This window comes from Diorhabda carinulata, chromosome 3 (assembly GCF_026250575.1).
Source record: "Diorhabda carinulata isolate Delta chromosome 3, icDioCari1.1, whole genome shotgun sequence".
NCBI classification, from domain to species: domain Eukaryota; kingdom Metazoa; phylum Arthropoda; class Insecta; order Coleoptera; family Chrysomelidae; genus Diorhabda; species Diorhabda carinulata.
Window position 1 is genome coordinate 6,715,448 of NC_079462.1, and position 24,211 is coordinate 6,739,658.

General features: G+C 31.5%; 1 protein-coding gene and 1 long non-coding RNA gene across 5 annotated transcripts in view; one reads left to right on the forward strand and one right to left on the reverse strand.

Moving 5' to 3' along the window:
- Positions 1 to 24,211, forward strand: part of LOC130891204 (nephrin-like) — a 732,788-nt gene that overhangs the window by 332,305 nt on the left and 376,272 nt on the right. The window lies entirely within an intron of this gene.
- LOC130891205 (uncharacterized) lies at positions 17,430 to 23,309 on the reverse strand. 2 transcript variants are annotated; one of them, XR_009058864.1, is made up of 2 exons: positions 22,353 to 23,309; positions 17,430 to 19,057 (listed from the first exon to the last, which is right to left on the reverse strand). It is a non-coding gene; the product is annotated as an uncharacterized LOC130891205 (long non-coding RNA). The 2 variants fall into 2 exon arrangements; XR_009058865.1 differs by having other exon boundaries at positions 17,430 to 19,060.

Here is a 24,211-nt window from a genome sequence, read left to right on the forward strand (position 1 = left end):
ATAATTGAATTGATGACACACAATATTAATATAAATGTCGATAAAAAGTAGCAAAAGTACATCGTGACTTCTTCTTCTTAGCGTGCCGTATCAAGTCCCCTTGACGTTGGCAAAACTCTCTCTATTTTTAACTAGTCTAAATAACTGTCCTGCTTCACTTATTCCAGTCCATTCTCTAATATTCTTCAACGAAGAGGCTTCTTTCCTTCCACTTCCTCTATGACCTTAAACTTCATAATTATCTCACGAACCGCTCTGTTGAAAACTGCATCGTTTGTTTGCATAGCTGTCCACGGTATCTTGAGCATGCGTCTATATAACCACATTTAAAAAGCCTCCAAGCTATTAATGGTCGATATGTTGAAAGTCCACATTTAACATTTGATCATCCGTTTCCGGAGTTGAAATTTTAAATTATCATTATAAAAGGGTAATCTGATTATTAAGAATGTTGTATCGGCTACCTCAATTCTACATTTTATTCACTTATCGGAATCCAGTTGTTCAGTAATGTAGCAACCAAGATATTTCAAACTGGACACTCTTTGAATCCCTTGTCCGTTAACCTGTAGCTGTGTGTCATGATACGGCAAGCCACTAAATACCATATATTTTTTTTTAGAACAGTTAATGTCATATAATCTAAGCATCCATCCCGGATAAATCGGCAGATGGTGCGAGAGAAGGGCATCCCACCATCCTCTGTCATTTCGGCAGGTCCTCATCCTCGTTCGCGTCACAGTTTCGCGCGTATATTCCTTCCTCTCCCCTGAGTTTTATGGGAGATTCTAATATTTTTGTTAAATGTTAGCCTGGAAGTTTTAATGTGTGTGTGTGTCTGTTTTCGCTGCTCGGGTAAACCGCCTTATTCGACAAGAAAAGATCCAATCCGAGTAGTCCTTTGCCTCCTTCACAGCTGTCCCCGATGCATAACTCGGCACTTGCTTATGTGTGTAGTGTGTAGTTACCGTGTCCTCTTATGGGTTGACTCGGAAAACTTAGGATCGTGTGAAATATTATTTTTTGTTTTTCTTTTATATTTTTTATTTTTTTATTGGTGGTTCTGTGTTTTTTTTTGTAATTTTGATATTTTTTGAACAAACCTAATCTAACCTACTCAACCTATCGGTCCATTTGTCTTCTTGGCCTCGTTCCTGTAATCCTCTCTGATGTACCTGATGAGGTCCCTTAATTACTCATTAGGATGCGTTAATAACTCCTCGAATAGTTTCTCTGTACGGTCATCCATGATGTGCAATACTGTTTCTCCGTATAGTTCCTCGCTTCTTGTCGTTCAGAGCATATTCAATGCATATCTTAGCATTATTTTTTATTGGGCCTGTATTTTTTTCTTGCTCAATTTGGATGTGTGTCTTCATACAACCGAGGGTACGTCAAAATCAGTATTATTATACTCCTGATAAATCTGAGTTTTGTTTCTGTCTGTAGCCTGCTTTTTCTACCGATAGTCTTTATCTCGCTTGTCTTACTTTGTCGACAGTGTATTTCACAGGTTTATTTCTATGTTCCGGTCGAGTCGGTGGCTCTTTCTTTTCTTGTATTTAACAGCTTGACTTTTCTCGCAGTTCACATATAATTTCCATGTTTTGCACCGTTCATATATTTCATTTGTAGCGTTTTGGAGTCTTTTCGTGATGTTTTTCACCTTTGCTATTCCGGTATACAACTCTATCGTGGTGTTCTCCGGTCTTATGGTGTCCGCTGTGTATATATGTTATACAACTTCGGAGGTAGTACTCCTCCGTGCGGTACTCCCGTCTTCTGGTCTTCGACCTCCGATTTCTCGTTTGAAACCTTTCATCCATTAAATTGGAGCTCATGAAAAAATCTGTCAAGCCACTTGACAAAAACAGTAATATATAATGAATATTTCTTAAATCAGACTTGACAAAATTTTTTTTAATACTATTTCCTGGATAATTCTACCTAAATGAATAACAACTTTCAGCAGGTGTAGGGAAACCGTGCAAGCTAGTGTAATTCGGATACCCACTGTATAATATAACCCCATTTATTCATTTTCTCATATTTGAGAAACATGTAGACTGAGAAGTAGACAAACTGAATATTGATATAATTTTCTCGTTTTCATTTTATTGATAAATCTAGACATTTGCTACAGATAAAAACGATTCAAACCCCAAAATTCCACTAGAAGAAACTCGCGTTAAGAGAAACATTCATAGTAGACGAAGTGATTATAGAGAAATCGCTTGAGAGACAGTAAATGGGAAGGGAACGATCAAGTTAACAAAGAAAAGCGAATGGCACGTTCGTAACTAGACGATTGAGGCTTCTGAAAAGGAATTTAACAGTGTACATTTTTGATAATTGAAAAAAAAAACTGAATTAAAATTTGAAACATAATCACAGTTTCTCTATTCAAACAAATATTGAAATTAGAATGTTGTTTAGTGATATTTCTATATTGACAACCTCAATTTAGATATATTTGCAAAAATATTATCAAATTCCCGAGATAAAACAAGATATATTTCTGAAATATTAACGCTCATACTATAACCGCAATATCAGTGGTCGGTTTTCCATTGAGGGAAAATGCCTGTCGTTCGCAGAGCTTGCAGATGTCGATGGCAGGAAGTCAAATGGCTCGAGACGATTTTGTGGTCTAATGTGCGATATTTCTGTGAATCTACAATTGGAAACTAGATTTTCCTATGTAATATTTCATACATCCAAGTTTTTCATCTAAGAATATTCATCGAGTATATGTTTTCTTCAAAAGATGTTCTACATGATCAGAAAGTATGACTTTTAGTCGCTAAAATAATAAGAATGGCAAATTATTTATAAAAATTTGCCTTAATGTTCTTAAGACTCTCACAATAAACTCGTAGAAATGTTTCTTCAAATGTCATTGTAAATGATCCAAAAGTATAATAACATCTATTTTGAATTTCTATTTATAATCATAAAATAAAGGGCACATCCTTACAAATTCTCATTTTCACCAACAGATAAAAAACGAAAATCAGCGAAACGAAACAATAATAAATTGTCATGATATTGTCAACCTTTACTAGATTTTTGATGGTCAAACTATCAATCAACATCACTACCTTAATGCTCTCGATGTCGTGGAGTAAGGGAAAACAGTCTTGAACCGTAAAAAAGTAAGTCATGAATTCTCCATTAAGACGAAATGCCGGCTCATTTCGCATTGCCTATCAGTTTCCAGGTAATCTCAGCTCTCCAATATTGGATAATTTCCTAAAGTGGAGTATGCATTGAAAGAAAAAATAGTTCCATCCGTGGAATCTGTGAAACAAAAAAAGTCATACAGGAACTGCGAGAAGATTTCAAGCATTCTTTCAAAAGGTTTGTGAGTAGCATTGTGAAGAGAGAAGAATAGTATTCTACAGAATAAATATCTAATCCATCATTTCTTCATTTAATTTAATTTTCAGTTTCTCACAGTTTTTCAAATCCTTTTTTGTCATGTTCTATATAGTTTTCTACTATATTTCTCATAGAGAACAATGAATGGTAAAAATTTCATTTTTGTTACAATAATTGTTCAATTCAGTAATTTTATAATAATTGTCATTGTCACAATGCCCCTATAAAAATTTTCAGAGAATTTTAATTTCTATTAATAAGAGACAGTTGCAGTACCATAGTAGTTACTTCAAACTTATAACTCAATATGTTGTTAAGCAAGTCATTGGTGATTTGATCGTTGATATTTTATAATCATTCATAAATTGGAGACTGCAAATGTTATTTTTCGGTTCACTTTGTCGCTTCCTCGAATCCAAAATTTTTTCACTAACGGTTTTGTATGTACATTATAATCTGCGTTCCTGATTAAATTTTCAATCTTCTACTATCAACCCCTATTTTTTATTTGTTAATTTTAAAAATAATTTTTTGACAAGATTTTCATTTGTTTTTTGTCATGACTTAGAATGACAAAATTCATATTACATTCAATTTTTCACCCTTCTACGATCAAACCCTATTTTTCAATCGCGATTTTTATTTATTTTTCATTTTATCCGCAGATCCACAATAGAATTGCAAGATGACAATCGTATAAAATCATTATAGTACGATAAATTCTTATTAACAATTCCAATTGCCTTTTTGTATCGATCGTAGCAGTGACTGTTATACGTATTATTTTAATTTTTCTTTGCAACTCTCATCGTATATTTATCATTATGTTCATGTGCAATAATTATTTATTAATAACCGAAAAGTTAGTTTTTACTCTCATGTAAATAAACACATGTTGTGAGCTGGTGCAAATATCGTACTTGTACATATTGTATTTAACATTTTTTGAAAATAGTTTAAAATCAAAACAGAAATGTGTATGTGCTTAAAAAATATACGTGTTTTATTATTGAGAAAGTCAAATAATGACTAAACGAATACAATATTAAATTACGGTTTTCCAATTTATATGTTACAACTACAAACAGCTATGCCAGCAAGATCTAAAAAGACAAATTTAAGTCGTCAAACAACAATCAAATCTAGAGTCATGTAAGATATAAGAGCACGAAGATCAGGCGAACAAAACAATGCAGATGTGCGTGTGAATCCGTCGCAGTTATGTCAATCATAGTCGCAAAAGACGGAAGATGAACGAAATCAAAATAGACAATTAGAACGAAGAGAAACGCGCAGATTCATAGTAAACAGACGTAGAGGAATTGACCAACAATGCCAACAAATTCCTCGAGCAATAACATCAGATTTATTTCTTTGACTAGCATTCCAGTATAAGCCTGATGTAGAATTTTAGGCTCATTTCAAAGTGTTTAATGGACAACTATGTGTGGCATTTTCTCGCCCGATTGATAGTAAAAATATAAATAATTATTTTTACGTCCAGATAGATCAAGACTTTTAATTTGTAATATATTTGTTACTTTAAAAAAGAATACTACTATAACTTGAATAAAGCATACTTCTATTGCTTATACAACGCTTTCTATTAAAAGAACATCCCTATAACTTTATAGTATGTTAGTTATTTTTATCGAACTAGAAAAATATTTATATGGCAGAACAACAACTGCAGGGTCAGATAGCGATTGAATAAAAATGAATGTGATATTATATAATAATAATCTATTCTGTAAAAATGTTTTCTAGTAATATTGTTGCACATCCATTGTATGAAACATATTCACCCTCCTATGTTTGTGCGAGAGAAGCCAAGTTTATGAGTATATCAAAGCCACTTACTTGCCGTGATGATGTAAACTTAATTATTTCCAATAGAAAATCCAACAAGTGAGAACGGGGAATAATATTTCCACAATGTAACCATTATACTCATAACGTAATGTATAATTCTGAGCATTAAAGATTCAAGTAAGATTTAAAATTTTCTCTTGAGGAATATTGTTAGTTCTATTTTTCAGAAGAGGAGGTGAGGAGGAGGAGAATACACACTAAAACCCTTCTTCTTTAATCTAAACCTCTCTGAGATTCCCATCCTGGACCCACTTTAGCATTCCACAAAATGGTTAGGTTCTTCGCTTTGCGTTTATTCTGTTTAATAGATCTTCTATAATATATTTAGCTGATATTGGATATCTACAATATTCTCGAGTCCGATCTTTTTTGCAGTATTCCGCGTTGTAATTGTGAATTATAGTAAAAAGTCACATCTGCAATATTTGCAGTATGTTTAAAAAGGAGTAATGTCATTTCACCAAACATATGAACACAGCAATACGTTTAAAACAAATTATGGAACATATTAAAATGAGCAGTTGTTAATGAAGATATAACAAGGAGATAATACAAGTAATTTCATTTTGACATTTATCGTGGTTTCACATAATAACGATTCAATTATTTGTGAGACTCAAAATTATTGAGTAAATCCTATCAAGAGGATTTGTCAATTAATTTTATAATAATGATGATCAATATATATGATTGGGATTTATCTCATAATTCATGTTTCCCTTCATGGTAGATTGAAATAGTATGATTCCAGTAATGGAAAACAATCATTTGCGGGATAGTGTTATAGGAACAACAAATAAGCTCATACACGTCAATACAAAGTTGATTGGTTTCTGTCTGTTCTGGAAACAGAACATTCGAAATAATTGGTTGACTAGTAATTCATCATGTATCATGTAGAGAAAATCACCAGAAAGTGATTCCGTATTATGAGAATGAATTATACTCTTCCAGTATATACTGCGCAGCTTTTAATTTTTTTATCCTATAGACGAGTTCAATTTTACTAATTTCACTGTTTTCCAATTCCATCAAATTCAGTACCTACAGCATTGTTTTTTGGTTTCTATATCATTAATAGCTGATATTGGATTGTTGATTTGAAAATCGATTTTTTATCTTGTCAAGATTCTAATTATAGTAAAAAACATTTGGAGAATAGGGATTATAGAGTGGAACATACATATAACAATAGTTATTTGTATGCCAAGGACTGAAAGTGCTAGACGAGTCCAACAAAGTAGTATTTCAGCCGCGGCGTTCACAACATTTTTTAGACGACTGTGAAAAAAAGTGAATAATAGAGAATTATAAACATTTTATTTATCGAACAATATAATGCAAATAATGATATTTGCAATGTCAATATTAATTTATTAATTATTTGCAAAAAGTAATGTTGATTGTACCTCAAGAAATTATTAATATTTATTAATATTTATTCGATTGGATGCAGATGGAATATATATATATATATATATATATATATATATATATATATATATATATATATATATATATATCTACTAGATGTTGATGGAATATCTGTAGATGTGTTTGTGATTTCGATACAATTTTTAGATTTGTTTGTGTCTTCGATAGAACAAATTGATTGATTCGTATTTGTGGTGGAAGAAAGTTATGCAAAATCATCCAAGTGAAACTGTCAAAATTGAAGTGGCTACAGTCACATTTAAGGAAGTTAAAGTTGTGTACTTTAGAGCGTCCCAAAAGTGTTTTTCAGTACGGAACTGTCACTTTCACTACATGGTACACTCAAAACGTAACTTTCGGTATGTAAATGAATACAGAATGAGCAACTTTCAGATGGCGTCGTCTAAAAAATAGCATTGTAATCATATATTATTCTAAAGTACAATATATTTTTGATTGTTTTCCCTTTCTGTGTAAGAAAATACTAGTTTTGTCAAAACTCGATCTTAATAAAGCAACAAATACGAGGTTGTCGAAAAAGTTTCAGACCTAACAAAGGAACAAGAAGTTTTTTACCATAATCAGTTATAGTTTTAAACATATTCTACTTTCAATCTATAAAGTCTTCCCAGTAATACTCCAAGTTTCTCAGCTTTCTTAAATAATAGACCTCCTTTGTCTAATGAAAATTTTCAAAGTTTCGCCCATCATCCTATCAAATGAAAATGTGTGAAACTCTTCCATTATTGTCTCTCCATTTTCAAGCCTACGATCACAATTCCAAAAAACACAATTTCACCGATAAAACCGTCTCCACCTTTTTCGGAGAAGGTTCATTGTTTGCAATTCACAGTATTGACTGTTTTTGTTTATTTAGACAATAAATTGTTGTCTTTAGGTTTCCTCTATAGTTATGAATCAACACCGAAAGCCGACTAATTTAGCCGAAACGTCGTCAATAATGACTGGGAAATGTTCTTTCGAATGCGCTTTCATGGAAATTATGAACATAACAATATGGGTACATACCTTAAACAGAAATTTTACAACCACTGGATATCGGATTAATACCCAAACAAACCTTGCATGTGTAAATATTTCAATAGGTTTCCTCAGATACGAGTTTATACTTAATAAAAATCTATCGAAAGCTATTCGTGTCAATCGACTATTCTACTAGATACCGAACAGAGACGAAGCATTGTACACCTTGTTGGTTGCGACCGAAAAAGGATCGAACCGAAAGGAAACGCATACGTATGAAACAGGCCTAACATTAGCTCGATTTATTTATGAATTAAGTCGGTGACAAACCCGAATGTCATTTAGGAACGAATCGATTATTTTAACGGTGTATCGCTTGTCGCTTGTTCAATGTAATCATCACTTGAAGGCAATAAATTACCTGTATTTACTATAAGATAATAATAGTTAATACGATAATTATATTCCTCAAATTGTTTTTCAGACATCTTTTTTATGGTTTTGTTGATAAATTATTTTGGTCTCTATCCATTGAAATTTCGTTCATAAGTATATAATATTGGCGTTTTGACTACTTTCAGTCTTCATCAAAATATAATTACTTGTCAATCAACTAAAAACTTGGAATCTATTCAAAAAGATTTATTACATTTTCTCGTAATTTTTATATTATGAAGTTCTATGAACGTTCATTTCTTTCAAGTTTGCAAACCTATTAAAACAAAGTAAACAAAACTGCTAGATGCAAAACTAGGTCGAGTAACTTTGAAAGCAGCAACTTTAATAAAACATATTTAATTTCATTCGCGATGAGCTGACATACCCAAGGATGCAGTTCCAAAGTTCATAATATAAAACTGAAGTGTGAGTCATTAAAGAAGTTGCGCATTTGATGAGACACTTAGAAGCTTACATTTTGATTTAGAAGCTGAATTGTTAATTTTCTTCTACAATGTTTCATGTAAATCATTGCAAATACGTATAGTAGATAATTACATGAGTCGTGCATTGAAACACAGTTTATAAGAAATCTTCTATTAACGAATTTCTTTGGATAGCTATATGAGGAACATATATAAATGAATGCTGTGATAAACAACCATTTCTGTGCGAAATATATGTCAAACTAACACATTCAGCCCCAACCAAACTTGATAAACTTGCCCCTGGACCCAAAATTTTTTTGGACACTTTATATGGAATATAGACCTGAAAAAAAATTGAGGAAATAGAAAGTTTACTACTAAAACTTTCCCCAGGGCCCAGAGCGATCATATGGACAAAAATATCATATTTTTCACTTTTTACTCGAAACAAATCTTTTCATCATATTTCTTTGAAGTTCCACCCTACTTGCAGTATGAAAAAATAAAATTTTGTTTGCTTTTCCATCCTTTGAACGATAATTTATTCTTTAATGTGCGACGTATTTTGAAAAAAATTATATGAGATCAAGGTAACGTGAAGCTGACACAAATGAAAAATTTTAGTCAAATATTATTCGAATTACGTTGATAAAAATAATATGAAGAGTAATTGTTTTACAATGGAGCTGAAGATCAAGCAAAAAAAAATCAAATAGACCAAGTGTAGGGTAATGTTTCAAGTACCAGAACGGTCGAGCTACACTGTTACACATATTTAAATATAGTCCCTTGAGCCATTGAGAAGGTTTCAAGGTCCACAGGACCGCTCTGGGCTGTGGGCAAGTTCAGTTGCGGACTGCACCGAGGCTCAACGTGTTAATATTGTGGATGAAAATATTTAATTAGAATGCCATGTCAAAAAAAAAATTGAATATTTTCTAATACGAATAATATCAACTAAGCATTTGTTGAAAATTGATTACAATAAAATGGGATACATTCTTTTGAATTTTCTGATTGGCACAATCTACAAAAATATAGAAATATTTTAGAGAAAAAGCCGCCAAAACAGAACCTAATACATGAAAAATGTCTTTCAATAGTTTCACTCAAGACAAATATAGATTTTTATCAATAATATTGAGTCTATTACTTTCTTTTGTGGTATAATGAGATAAAAGTGATAATCAGAAGACAAGATACTTTTTGTTTTGTATAAAATTGTATAGGGTGAAAAATATCCTACAAGTTGAACAATCTTCACGTGTTGACATTAGTATCAATTTTTATAGAGCATCTGAACATTGTAAACCGTCATGAATGTAAAACTAATACACCCTAAATAACAAACCTTCGAAAACTTTCCATCATAAGAGAATTGGAATTTTCTTACTTATAATATAATATGAAAGTAAAACGTAGGTAATAAACAAAAATATTTAGAGTAAAATGATAGCAGCAAAAATCAAACAATTCAGAGACATTTTTAAGACTACAAGAATAAAGAGGAAGAAAAAAATTAAGAAAACCTCAAACAGTTACTATTGGGAAAAAATAGTTGGAAGATGTTTAAATTGGTGGAAAGAAAAGAACCACAGAGCTTGATAAGAGGAGAGCAGAAGCGAAAAGGCATGAGAAAATATGGGAAGGAGAACCCAAGAAAATATGACAGAAACAAATAACATAGAAAGAAGAAAAAAAGAGGATAACTTTAACTAAATGTATTAGCAGAGGATCGAATGAGTGAAGTCTGACACTAGGAGAAGAATGAACCTGACGATTACCTCAATTATTACTACATAAAATAGGAAAAGAAGTAAGAGAACTGGAAGACGTAAGGAATACACTGAAACAAGATCTACATGCACTAAGAACGTTCCCAAGAAAATAATAATGCTTTTAATTTTTCAGCATTTATTTGAAATATATCTCAAAGTGTCTTTCGGATGAATAATTTTTGCAGTCAATTATAACAATTTGATATTTAACACGTAGACCTGATTCTGACGGACATCAGTTTTTTTTCATTTGGAGTTTTCAGTAGTTTTAAATTCAAATGAATTCAAACCTTAAAATTATTGAGTGCAAGTAAAACAACTGGAAATCGTTGAAGGAAACAATAATACTTGTTATTTTATTATTGATAATAACACAAGAGAAAATGGTCAAATATATTCTGTGAAAAAAATCAATCACCATTCGGACTTCGACCGAAATTTTTATTCTCATTACAAACTTTTGTGTGTTTACCCATAATTTTTTTCATTCATCTTTTTATATTGTTCCAAATATTTTAGTTCGATAACATTTTTTCAATCTAATACTATTCGCTTCGTAAATCACAACCCTATAATTATAGTTAGAAACTTCTTCGGAACGTCCTTAATCTTAAAAGTTGTGAGCCAGTTTCGCAAATCGATAGATCAATATAAAAAGAACAGTAAAATAATCCTCTTGGTTACCTGTTGCATTAAAAAAATCTCTTTTATTGTCAAGAGTATTGTCAATAGAAATTTTCTCCTAGCTTGAATTTGATTGCAAGATTTATGTCCACTATTTACAATTTTTCAAAAATTGAGAAAACAATAATTCCACTAAAAGTAACAAAAATCAGATATATTCGTTACTCAAGGTGCAAGGTCTACTTAAATAGTATTATTCCACAATATACGTCCATAGCTGTAGTATTCATCATATATAAGAAAGTTAAAGTGTCTAATCTCAGTATTTTTATGAATTATTGACGATCTACGTAATTATCACAGCCCAAAGGCCAACATCACACATACATTTTACAAATTACTCCATTGAATTAATTTTTATTGGTTTTTGTCCTTCTAGTACCAATTTGATTAAAATATTTATTTCAAAACAAAGATCTTCCACGTCACTACTCAAAGAATGTTTGCCATATATCATAGAGGAAAAAAAATTAGAGCAAAACTTGATTGATTTCGGAATGTTTTCGATCTGAACGTATATTTAGCAACTAATAACGAATTTATGAGTTACTTTATATTCTTACAGTATATATTCATATTTTCACGTAAGTATTAATCACATTTATACTCATGATAATGTCTAATATTCGTATATTATGCAGAAACATATTTTTTAAATCAAACATTGATATACTTTTAACGTGAATGGGTACATTACATATTTTATGTAGTCGAGCAATGGCAATTCTTTTTAATTCAGCTTAAAATGTCAAAATCATAAATATCGTTGGAACAACAAGCCTTGTTATATGAAACTTTAAAGACAAATGATTTATTCACCAATTTTTTGTCAATCTACGTGTATTTATTTCTTTTTGATTTCGAGTGAAACCTACTCTCCAGCAAAATTGACTCATACTATCCAATCTTTTAATCTTGCCATAAATTTCAACTGAAATTCACCATATGGTGGTGGAATTAGAGCATCAATAATATGTTATTATTATATTCTTCAGGTTTCATACGTCAAAATAAAAAAAATGAAACCTTTAAATATATATATATATCATTCTGTTATACGTTTGATCGTTTGTCTGCCAAGACCCTCAATATCGGGAATACGTGAAGGTTTCCATTTAAATTGAGAACCATGTACTCAGATCTGCAGTCCCTTGTTACTGCGAAACAATTTCTTAAGTTGACGTATTGTCGGACAAACTCAAGGAAATATAAATTTGTATAGTATTTTGATATAAAATTTGACAGCAAATTCTCTTACATACGATGCTTTTCACAGTTGTAGTAGGCAATAAATCCAATTATCAGGGGAAGCTGCGTTTTGTTCAATTTAATTTCATTACAGATTGTAAATTTTAGGAATTTTCATTAATGTTTAGGCTTGTCAAACGTATCATGAACTTCGTCCATTTTATTTTATACAGAATTATTCTTATAGCGGCTTATTTAATTAACAATGAATATTTTTCGGACCAAGTCACCCTTATTGATAACGTGCCTTCCATGAAAATCGACTTTACACAGGTAAGCATTGGGAAATATCCAGATCAATCAATTCCTCGTCATTTTCAGCAAATAAGGTTATGTACCTCATTTTTATAAAATATTTCATTTAAAGATCTTAGCTTGGAAGATACCAGAATTGAATTTGTGCAAATGCGGCTCCACTTCGGCGATAGGTTCAGCCACAATATGACCTTAAATTTGAATTCAACATTTTGTTTTTCAATCAAGTTCATTTTCTGTTGAATGGGTACATCAAAAAGCAGAATTGTCGTAGTCGGAGTGACAATGAGCTTTTGTTGATGTTTCAATAAGATCACTATCGTTAGTAGTGAGCAGTAGAGGTGCATGATTATGATCGTACCTTAAGTATCCAGCTTTAATATTGCTATCATGAGTTTCCAACAGAATGAGATCACATGCATTATAGTACTCGCTATAATTGGTTCTCTCAAAACAATTTTGTATAAAAAGAAAATTTCATGTTATTGTTTAATCAATTGTCCAACATGACCGTTTCATTCACTCTATTGGATTATGTTAAATTATGATTAGTAACCAAAAAAATGGAAATGTTATTGGCGAAACAAGGCCGCATATGCTGCGGAAAGATTGTGAACATTGGTGTTCCAGACTGCTCCTTGTAGGCGCAAGCTGTGGCGGGCACATGGTCCAATAATATTCAAACATTCCGTTATATTGATATTTGGAATATATTGCTTTGTTCTATTGCGAATCAAAATTGTTTAACTAGAAGTATATAGCTTTTTTCTCAAATATAGAAAAAAAATTTATACGTCTTCCATTTTGAATAGGTGATCCATCATTGAGTTAAGCAAAAGTCTGCTCACTAATATTTATATGGGTGATCAAATCTTTTTGTAGGTTCTCTTGAACTTTGACTAATTTATACAGAATATTATGAATTCTGTGGTAAATACTTGCGCTTTTCATATTTCTATTGTCACCCCCATGTTCCTTGTTTATATCGTCATGTTCATAATACTTTCCAATTTTCATGTTATATTATCTACATTGCATCTCCTCCAAAGCACTGTTGGTATTATTCAAGTCTCCCTTACACGTATTTCCTTATTTTTATGTTATCATTGTGGCTAGATAAAATTTTGTATGAGGTGTATAACTTGTATGGGGTATTGTATGAAAGCACTTTGTTGCCAAAATGTTCAACAGATTTTTGATAATTTTTTGATGTATATTCATTACTAAGAACGACATTGAAAATGTGAAAAATTTCATTCTGGTTTGAGATGTTTGAAAATGAGCTATAAAAGAAAAGAATATGAGGGGATAGTTAAGTTATTAACTAAATTTCCAAGTTATAGAGAATAATGGGCTTAAAGATTTTAAGTGAACCACTGCCAATCTGGCTGCCCGTACCAAACCAAACTAACCTAGTCGGGGAAATAACTTTGTTTTGAAATGAGGAATTTTGTTGGATTGATGTTAGGACTGTTAGCTAGTCATTCCGTCGCTCGGATCTAGATTCATAATTTATGTCTATTATTACGATTCGCAGCCAAGTATTGTCTTGCGTCAAGGAAAAATTTTGTTCTACGACTAATAGCTCTGATAGTTAACTATGTATATATTGAGACGACCTCCAAATTTTTGACAATTTGTCCTATTTCCTATCCAAATGCACTCTAGCGAACTGTACTCTTACGAACTAGTCCATGATATGGACCAAAAAGCCGGTTCTGTTCTGTTATATTTGTAGTCTAAAATTTGAAGAATACGCTGACTGTGACGGCGTCTTTGATATGGTCTTCATCACATGCTTTTATCACAGCGGTGAGTTGTTCATATTATTCCTTTCAGAATTCTATTCATTTTTTTGACGGATTGGTTTTAACTGGAATTTTTGACAAATTCATTTTGGGTATATAATCTCAACTTTGTTCAGCAGCGGAATGAAATAGAGAAGTAACTGGGGATTATAAATAAATTAAAAAGCAGTTCTAAAAGTACTAAATAGTTAATTATTTAAGTAGTGGATACTTATTATAAGTTAAATCAAGTTTAATTGTTCAAATGAATTGAGAGAGTAAAAGAGAGTGTATAAATTTACACCGCCGCTGAAAAACAGTTGATATAGGAAATAAGAAAAACATTATGGTACTGTTCTCTTCAATTTGATGTTGTTAATGTTCTATAGAAGGCACTTTCGATTCAAATTCGAACTCGCTAAGTTATTTTCCCCATTGTATTATTGCTTATGTCTAGTTATATCTCTGATAATTATAGTGAAACAAAATAAACTCAATTAGGCTTTTGAATTCGGTAACAACTTTCCTGACCTAGTCTTCTTTTATTGTTGTATAGAACCATCAAGAGATGCTTTTAAAAAGCCTTTTCCAATCAACGTAATAGTTGCAGCAGACAACTCCGGAGTGAGATTATTGATTTTGGTGAATTTTAAGAGTTTCACATCTATTGATAAATATCCATTTTATTATTGTTATTGATAGTTAGTTAATGTGTTGAACAAATATATTATAAAAAATATTGAAAATTCGTTATCAAACAGTCAGGATTCTACCATAACTTAGAGCTGTAGTCACAAAAAACTGGTTTTACTTTCTCAGATACAAAGACACGCTATATTCTACTGGAACTAAGCTAGAACCGTCATATTAGAAATCTTCTCCTAGCGTGTAATAAACGTTTAAACTTACTGAAAATGCTAAAAAACAAAGATCAAACCTAGACTATGGATCAATTGTATATTTAACAGCTAACGAATCGCTTCTGACAAAACTCGACAGCTCTCACAATTCAGCCTCACGCTTGATAACAGGTGCATTCAAAACAACACCAGTTGAAAGTCATAGAAAACGGAAGAGTATATTGGAGCCTTACGTATGCAGCCAAAGTAAAATCCAATCCTTCCAATCCACCCTCCAAAATTTCTTCTTCAAAACCCCCAAACCTTTATATGCTAGAATTAGATCAAATCTAAGCGAATTAAATTTCTTTATTCCTGAATGCCTTCATATCGAATCTTCTCAAACTTCACCATGGACAATATAAAGAAAACTTTGTACACATTTACACATACGCATCGAAATCTCAAGACGCTACGGGTATCGCTATCATTACCCCAACCTCTAAATATCTTATACTCACAGATTCTCTGAGCTCAATCCAATGTCTCCAAAAAATTCACACCAAAAATTTCTTAGTAATCGGAATCAACTGCAATATATACAAGATAACAACAAAAAAATAGCATTTTTTGGATCCTCTCACACACTGGAATAAAAGGAAACCCATAGGCAGACTTGGAAGCTAAGGAAGCTGTAAATAGTGATAGTGCGGAGTGCGTGGACTTCTTAACTACTGCGTATATTAAATCAATTCTATAACGTGAAGTGCTTAATGAATGAGAACAAATGGTTAACGTCCACACATAAACTTCATGAAGTGAAAGACTCAGTAGACCCATGGTCAATACTACCGAAAAATCACAGGCATGAAGTTCTTCTAAAGTGTCTCCATCTGACCCATAGCTACTTACTTGAACCAAAATGTAGCAACTGCAATTAGAAATTGACTATAAAACACATAATCGCAGAATGACAATTTTTTGAATCAGAAAGATCATCAACAAATCTACCACTCGGAGTAATTCGTGAAATTTTACGATCTAAATACAATATTACTTACCTTAAAAATTACCATAAACAGATTTCGATCATAAAATTAATTTAACAAATATCTGTAGATAAATCACTCAATTTCCACTGAATCGCTAATAACCAGTATACGGTTGATGCGAATTTTGTAATAAAAAAAGGTATATTATAAGAGGAAGAAATTTTTTGAAAATGAAACCATATTAAATATCAACCTTCATTTTCCATTTAACAATAAGTAGTTCAATATTGTATTGATGGGATATCCTGGTAACCTCTATGTATAACAAAGAAAATCCATTTAAATTTCTTCCATGAATATGTAATACTCATTTTGAGAAATGGGCGGAGTATCAGTTTATGTGAAAATATACAAAACTCGTCATGATCAAATTACAACAGAAAACTAGAACACACGGTCTGAAATAAATTATAAATTTGAATAAATACTCACAAGAGCTGAGAAACTTTCCAAATACAGTTGTATTCACTTGAAATTTTCTAATGTCATAAAATGTATTCTAGTACTAAATTTGCATAATCTGGAATTTGCGAAAACGGTTATAATTAGTTAAACTGGCTACAGTTTGGCAAATGATAATTACAGCTTCTATAAACATCACAAATCTCTGAAAACTTGCGATTCTCCAATAAAAAATTTCGATACATCCATATATTTGTAAATTTCACTTACTGAAAATTTGATTGTCAATTGCTTAGTTATAAGAAAGTTTCATTTTAAACCACTTTGCAATGAAACTATTCAAAATTTCTCATTTTCATTGAACAAAATTTAAAAAAACATGATTTGTTATTATGATATGAAATAAATTGAAATAAAAGTTCCAAATTGATAGACATGACCTGTTTAATGCTTTTTTTTTTAAAAATTCACTATATTCTAGTTCTCAACCTCTAACCACTATCACATTGTGAATATCAGTAAAAGTTTCTAGCCCTCAAGATCGTTTTGCCGTTTTCCAGAAATTTTCTATTCAATTTTGTATCATACCTGCCTGGGCAATAATTATAAAAAAATGTGGCGAAATTTATTTCGATCTCTTCAAAGTAACATATATTGGAAACACACAAACCCAAATTTGAGGCCCCATTTCCTTGGACTATGCTAGGAACTTTCTAATTAGAAGTGCAAATTTATTGTTAGTTCCTTTTAATTGATTCAGTTATCTATTTCCACAAAATATTTGTGTCGAATGTTTACTATAAAAAACTATATCAAATAGCTCACAAAAGTAGAGATTTCCAACATGTTATAATTAGAAATTACTTACAACGTTCTATTTGGTAACTGCGTTTATGGAAATATGATTAAACATGAATAAATCTACTTTCTGTGGCTGCTACATCCAATTAAAATAAGTCGCTTCCAAATTACTAAAATCTCAACCATGAATATCAGTTTTCGAAACTTTGACTCACAAGTTGAGAAGTGACATATCACTCGAGAAAAAGGAAATAAAGACTATCCATCAGATGGGAGCTGAATCCACTTCAGTAAAAATTCCACTAGAAGTTTGTAAATGTCCATTTGAATGCATTGATCTACAAGAAAAATATTTTCATATACTTATTAAAGCCATTAGAATAGCAAAATTATCCATAATATAACATTACATCCAGGACAGCAGATCGCTATTATTTCAGCTTGTGATCGTTTCCATTGAATGGAAATTTATCTTTCACTTGATGATCAATGATTATAATCAAATAGACATCGCTTTCCCGCTTTTTTAAACAAAAACAAATTTTTCAGTCAAACGTTCCCACAATGTCTCAATATCATTTCCATAGTCAAAGTCTTCTTTGATATTAAAGAAGTTCTCTGTTGTAGTGATGAATCAAATTTTTGATTCATTGTACCTTCTAATCATATACAGTGATAGTTGATTGTTTGCAATATAGCATCATTATAAATGAACTTTAGGATTCAATCGTATCCTCAGATGCCAACTTTCACAGAAGAAGTAATGTTGCTTCCCGTGATCCCTTCTTGTAAGACTTCTCGCACCTATTTATTTCATACTTTCATCTTATTTCCATGTATTGGTCCATTTACGTTGCAGCACCTCAAAAGCAATTTTCATTTCTCTATTTGTCCAAAAATGAATTAAACATCACCGGAATAGTTGCAGGACCATCCACCGCGAAGGTACTCCGCCCCGATCGTATTTACTTATAGTTTTACCTCGTACATCTAGCTGTTTGATGTTGTCGCTCCTCATTATATACCTATGCACAAACATCCCTTAATGAGCTATCTCCACAATTAGTGATTCATTAATGTGGAACTTGTCATGGTGTTAAAATCAATGATATCAGAAATAATTAATTTCAAACTATACTCTAATCAGATAATCAAAGTTAAAATGGCTTCAATTCTTTTCCAGATAAATAAGGAGAATTTACTTTATTACATTAAGTTGGTGATATTTTATATTTTCACATCGATATTAAATGAGAGGTGTATCACTTCTAACAAGTTTTCTATTATTTTCAATGGTTTTCAATCATTTGCCTCCATGAAAGATTTCATATTTCATAACAGATCGCTTGGCCTTCAATTTTCTGCTCACATCTTCTATCAAATACTTTTAGATTGATTTCATTTCATGAATTTCACAGTAAAACGATTTAATACCAAACTCTCTCTCTTTAAACGTTTGTAAAATTTTTCTATTGATCTTGACTTCAAATGGAATCCTTCAGTATGTGTTTCGATAATATTAGATAAAAATATTTATTTTTAATGTCGCTTTTATTGGTTTGGAAACAATTGAGAGTTACAATTTATTGTTGACATTTTATTTGGCGAAAGTATCACATCGTCAATGTTTTCATATTATTTCGACAATACAAAGGCTAACATTACTTCAAATGTCTGCTGAAAATAAATAAAGAGTATTAAAATCAAACTACAATATACTCAAATTTAACTTGTTGAAATCATCAATTATTATGGTATATTCCATGAAATTTCAAATCTCTTCATGTCCTCATTAAATATTATTCGTTAAACCAAATTCTTCCACCAATTGCTCTATTTGTATATCCAAGTAAATAAGTTCTCAATGAAGTCGAAACAGACTAAAATTCGCTGAATACTCTTACTTATTGGGGATGGGTAATTACATACAGAATACAAAAGCAAAAACTATATCTACAGATAATAAGTGTCCTACTCTATATAATTAATTACAATTCTTCCAATATCAATTGCAAAAGACAGTTATGCGAGGAACAATAAATATTTCATATATACGCATGGCACTCTTGAGTGAGAGCACCAAATTGAGAAATGAAAAATAATGTTTACTCCCCGGATAAAATTTCCAATTCAGTCAAAATAATTTACTAGATTATTCACTATTATTTGTGGAGTGGAAGTGGTTAGCTCAATAAGTTCAATGTAAATAACTTTTTGACGTTTCTTTACATGGTATATGGCAAGATCATTTTTGTCAAATAAAATACACATATTTATCTAGATGCAACTTGGTTTGACAGTCACGATGTAGTAAATTTCGGTTGGGTTGACAATAGTAAAAATTGCTGTTTGAATGCGTCATGTTTTGAAGGGAAACACATATCTGCTAAAAAAATTAAGAACTGTGGAGCTAATTGCCATGAAGATATGACAGCAGAATTATTTTAAAATCGGTTTAATGAACAGCGTTTACCAACACTCCATCACAATCAGTAATCGTTACCATACTATCACTCACGGCAACTTCTCAAGATACCAAATTGTAGTACTAACAAAGCTCAAATTTCAGCATTTATGTCTGAAAAAAATATTCCTGTAAGCAATCGTAAAAAAGGTCCAGCAAACAAAGAATTGCTTACTGTTATTAAAGGTCTAAAGTTAGAGGAAATTTATTATAAAGACAAGCTGTGCAAAGAACAGGGTCATACTCTTCTCAGAATACCTCGTTACTGTTGCATATTTAACCCTCATGTTGACAAATGTAAAATCAGAAATTCGAAAATGTAATCAGTCTCCAGAACTGAGTAATGAGGTTGTAGACGTAAACAAAGTTCTAGCAGCAGATCGCCAAGAGCTTTGAAAAACTGTGTTGAACATGTTATTAAAAAAAGTTGAGTATGTGGTTTTATCCTCTTTACTACCCTTCATAATTCAATCAAATTATGACTATCTCAGACTATTCTGACAACTATGATCATTAATAAAGATACTTTGGAATTGAAATGTTTCTTTTTATTTTGTTTCATTTGCAAAGAATTTATTTCGTTTTCCAGAAAAAAAAACGAATGGGGTACAAAAAGGACTCAGTTCCCGTCTGGTAACCTGTTTAAGCCAAACTTCCTTACAGGCAGGTACATTTTAATCGTCTATTTACATTTTATAATTAAATATTCAGTTGTAGCAAGTTAACGAGGTATAATAATGATTTTGAATTAATGTAGTTACAAATAGGACTACAATTAAGTACATCTGTCTAAATAACGGCGTATAATGCCGTCCAATTTATATTTATAAAAATAATGAATTCATAAAAAGCTACGTCTATGCTAGATCAAAAGAAATTGTCGGCGAGGGTTTTTAAAATCTCTGCAACTGATATTGGAAGAACTATACCATTATTCAAGAAGTCAATCTCCTATACAGATGCAAGTTTTTGCACCAAAAACAAAAAGAATGTTTAGATATTGTTCCAAAAATAAAGATAAAACCTAGGCAAGGGTAAGAACATGTGGAATTATCAAACTTTAAAATATACTACATGCCACATGGTGAAACGCAACGAAAAATGTGTGTGGGGATAAAGTTTTTTCAATAACCTGAGAAGGTATCGGCATCGCATCTAATTTAAGAATTACCATGATAGTCAATTTGATGAAAACGATGTTTTCTCTTTTATTCCTGTTCGTTTGAGTATTTGTGCTTTTCTGAATGGCAATATCTAAATAACTCTTACTTTAGATTAAAAAATAATATGAATAGATTCTTAATGAAATGTATCTGCTGGGGTTTTATATTTCTGACTTCTTAACTTATGATATAACTGGCCAGATCTGTTGCACAAATATTGGGAAAATGTAAAAATTAAACTATGTTGTTCGTTTTAAATTCATGGCAAATACATTTTCCGAAAAATTTTTTATAAGAATACATATTCCTTAGTTTGATCACATATTGGTGATTTTCCAAATACAACACATGTCACTTTTATTCCTAAATAAGATTGGGTATTTAGAAGGTTCGATTTCAATTTACAAAGCACTCAGCTGAAACTTCCATGATAGAATTTCGAGTAATTGTAATGATTAATCAACTGATTCAATTATTATGACATCAGCAAAAGATATGTATAACAACATAATTCCCCTCAAACATTGACAAGCTATTTTAATCACGAAGATCAAAAAACGATTCAATATTTGATTTATATCATATTTCAAGAATAAACAACAAAAAAATACAGTGAATTGATATTATTAGTTAAAATTATATGATGGAAATAAAATTTCCAATTCAATAAATATTCCAAAATATCAAATTCACTACATACATGCTTCTCACTACCTGGATTTCTAATAAACGACACCTTTTCTTGCAACCCAAGAGAAAACTTCCCTAGCCCCTCCTTTGGTGATAGCGACGGCGTATGGAAAACTCTCGGAAAATTTTTAAGCCTTCTTACAAGTTCCTTATCGTCATTATATAATTGCAATTCCGACGTCCTATCTATCCACTCGTCTGAGTTATATGTTTTATGCATTTTCAACGGTACAGCCACAGCTGTACCAGCCCTTACATATACTATTTGATTCCAGATCTCAAAATTTCTTTGGTTCATTAAGTCATTTTGTTCCAGTTTTCAAATGAACACACCTACACTGTTCGAACTATACACCTAAAGAAACAAATATAAAATAAAAAAACATCACAATCCCAGTTCTGTGGAATAAAACTTTCCATTAACCTGACAACTCTTTAAATAAACCATATCCCACATGAAAGTTTCCTCATTCTCACCGAAAACAAGCCACAACAAAACCCTCACTATTTCTCTCAAAATAATCAAAAGACAGCTGCAAAAAAAACAGTATAAATGACCACCATCAGGTTTTGTAGGTGTGATTAGTTGACATCCACCTTTAAATTTCCAATTAACTCGCTTATATTAACTAAGTGTTTGGATGATACTAACCTGACAATGCAATCCAAAGTGAATATCAGTAGCTATTTATTACTAACAGGGGGGACACGGATTACTGGGACAACATGGTGGACATGGAGGACCAGGGCAAATTACACAAGGTGGATTCATAACTTGAACACAATTCAGTAGAGGTGCATCTGGTTGGAGCAATGGCAAATAATCGAATATGTAGAGAGGCATTTTTAATTAGAACTGGAATTTTCAAAATTACTTTGCGTCAAACTGATGTTTCTTCACGGTTGATAAGGATCTGTCGAAACACTGTTGCTATGGATTCCATTAGAAAATCTTCTCATTATTTGGTAGCATCTAGTAACAAATATCGCCAAAAGGTAAATGGAAATCGGATCATATTCAACTCTATATGATTATTAAAATCCAATATCTGAGCTTTCTTTCTATATCCAATGTTATTCATTTTGTTCAGGTACCGTATCTGATGAATATCCAACATTTTGCCAGCCCCCGTCACAATGAATATCAATGATTAAACATAGATCTTACATTTCTTTTCCACTAATCTTGATAAAGTTACATGGGTAGTTTTTTTCATCGTTATAAATTTTTACATTCTTTTCTTCACTTTGTGTCATTGTTTATTTGTTTTTAGTTAATCTGCGATCTGGTGATATAACTTTGATTCAAAGTTCCAATCCAATCAATAATTTACTAGATTATTCACTATTTTGAGGCTTGAATGGAGCCTTTCACATATGAAACTCAATATATATAATTTGCTCCGGATTGACTCCACTTTAATGACAATTGACAAATAGAAAATTTTTGATTATCAATTACGATTATCGGTAAAGTTATAACGGTCCTTTTGATATCTATATAATTGGAACAACTTACAGTTTCGTGAATATAAAATATTTTCGTGGAAGTGGTTACCTCAATAAATTCACAGTAAATAAATTTTGAGGTTTCTCTGGATGCTATCTGTCAAAACTACTCACAATTTGTATACAATTTGACAGTTCAAAACAGTGTAACCAATAACATAGATAAATAACAAGATATAGGGGAGAGAAGAATAATCTAACCAACCAGACAACTTAACTAATCTTGTCAAGTTGTTGCAGGGTTTGTGTCGAAGAAAACCTCCTGTCATTATTATTCCCAGAACCTTTTTTTCTATTGTACTTCTTAAACCTTCTGATAACTCTAAAAAAATTAAAATCATAGTTGGTACTATTCATAGATCTTTGTTCACACCGTCGACGGTACAGCCCTTTATGAAATAGTGGTATTTTTTGTCCTTTGGTTGACATACTCTATGGGAGCTTTACTGTGAATTACCCAAATGCGAGAAATCTCCTAACCAATGAAATTTAACAAGACCGTCGAATGAATCTCAACGTCACACATTTTTACTTCAATTCTTTTCAACATAGTCGACATTTTCCTTTTTTATCGATACCAATCGTCTCGTTATAGTAGCTCACTTCCCATTTCCTTCATAACTTTTCCAAATTTCTTGCCTAATATGTTTTATTCTTCTCAACAAATCAGCAACTGATACCATATGCGTGATAAATCGAACGTTTTAACTAATTTTCCAATCGACACAATTGAAGGTATTAGTGGAGAATTTATTCTACGAAATTTCTTTATTATACACTGAGACAAAGGAGCAAAATGCTCAATAACATGGTAGACAACGAATAACCAAACCAATAGAATTACTCATTGTTACAATGTGGGTATCAAGAAATAATGCACCAGTATGATATTATATTTATAAATACTGGTTACTGTCACGCTAAGATGATGATGAAATCAACGGTAACTTTAGAAGAATATTATTGATAGGCTCTGATATATTACACCGTACAGTTACATGG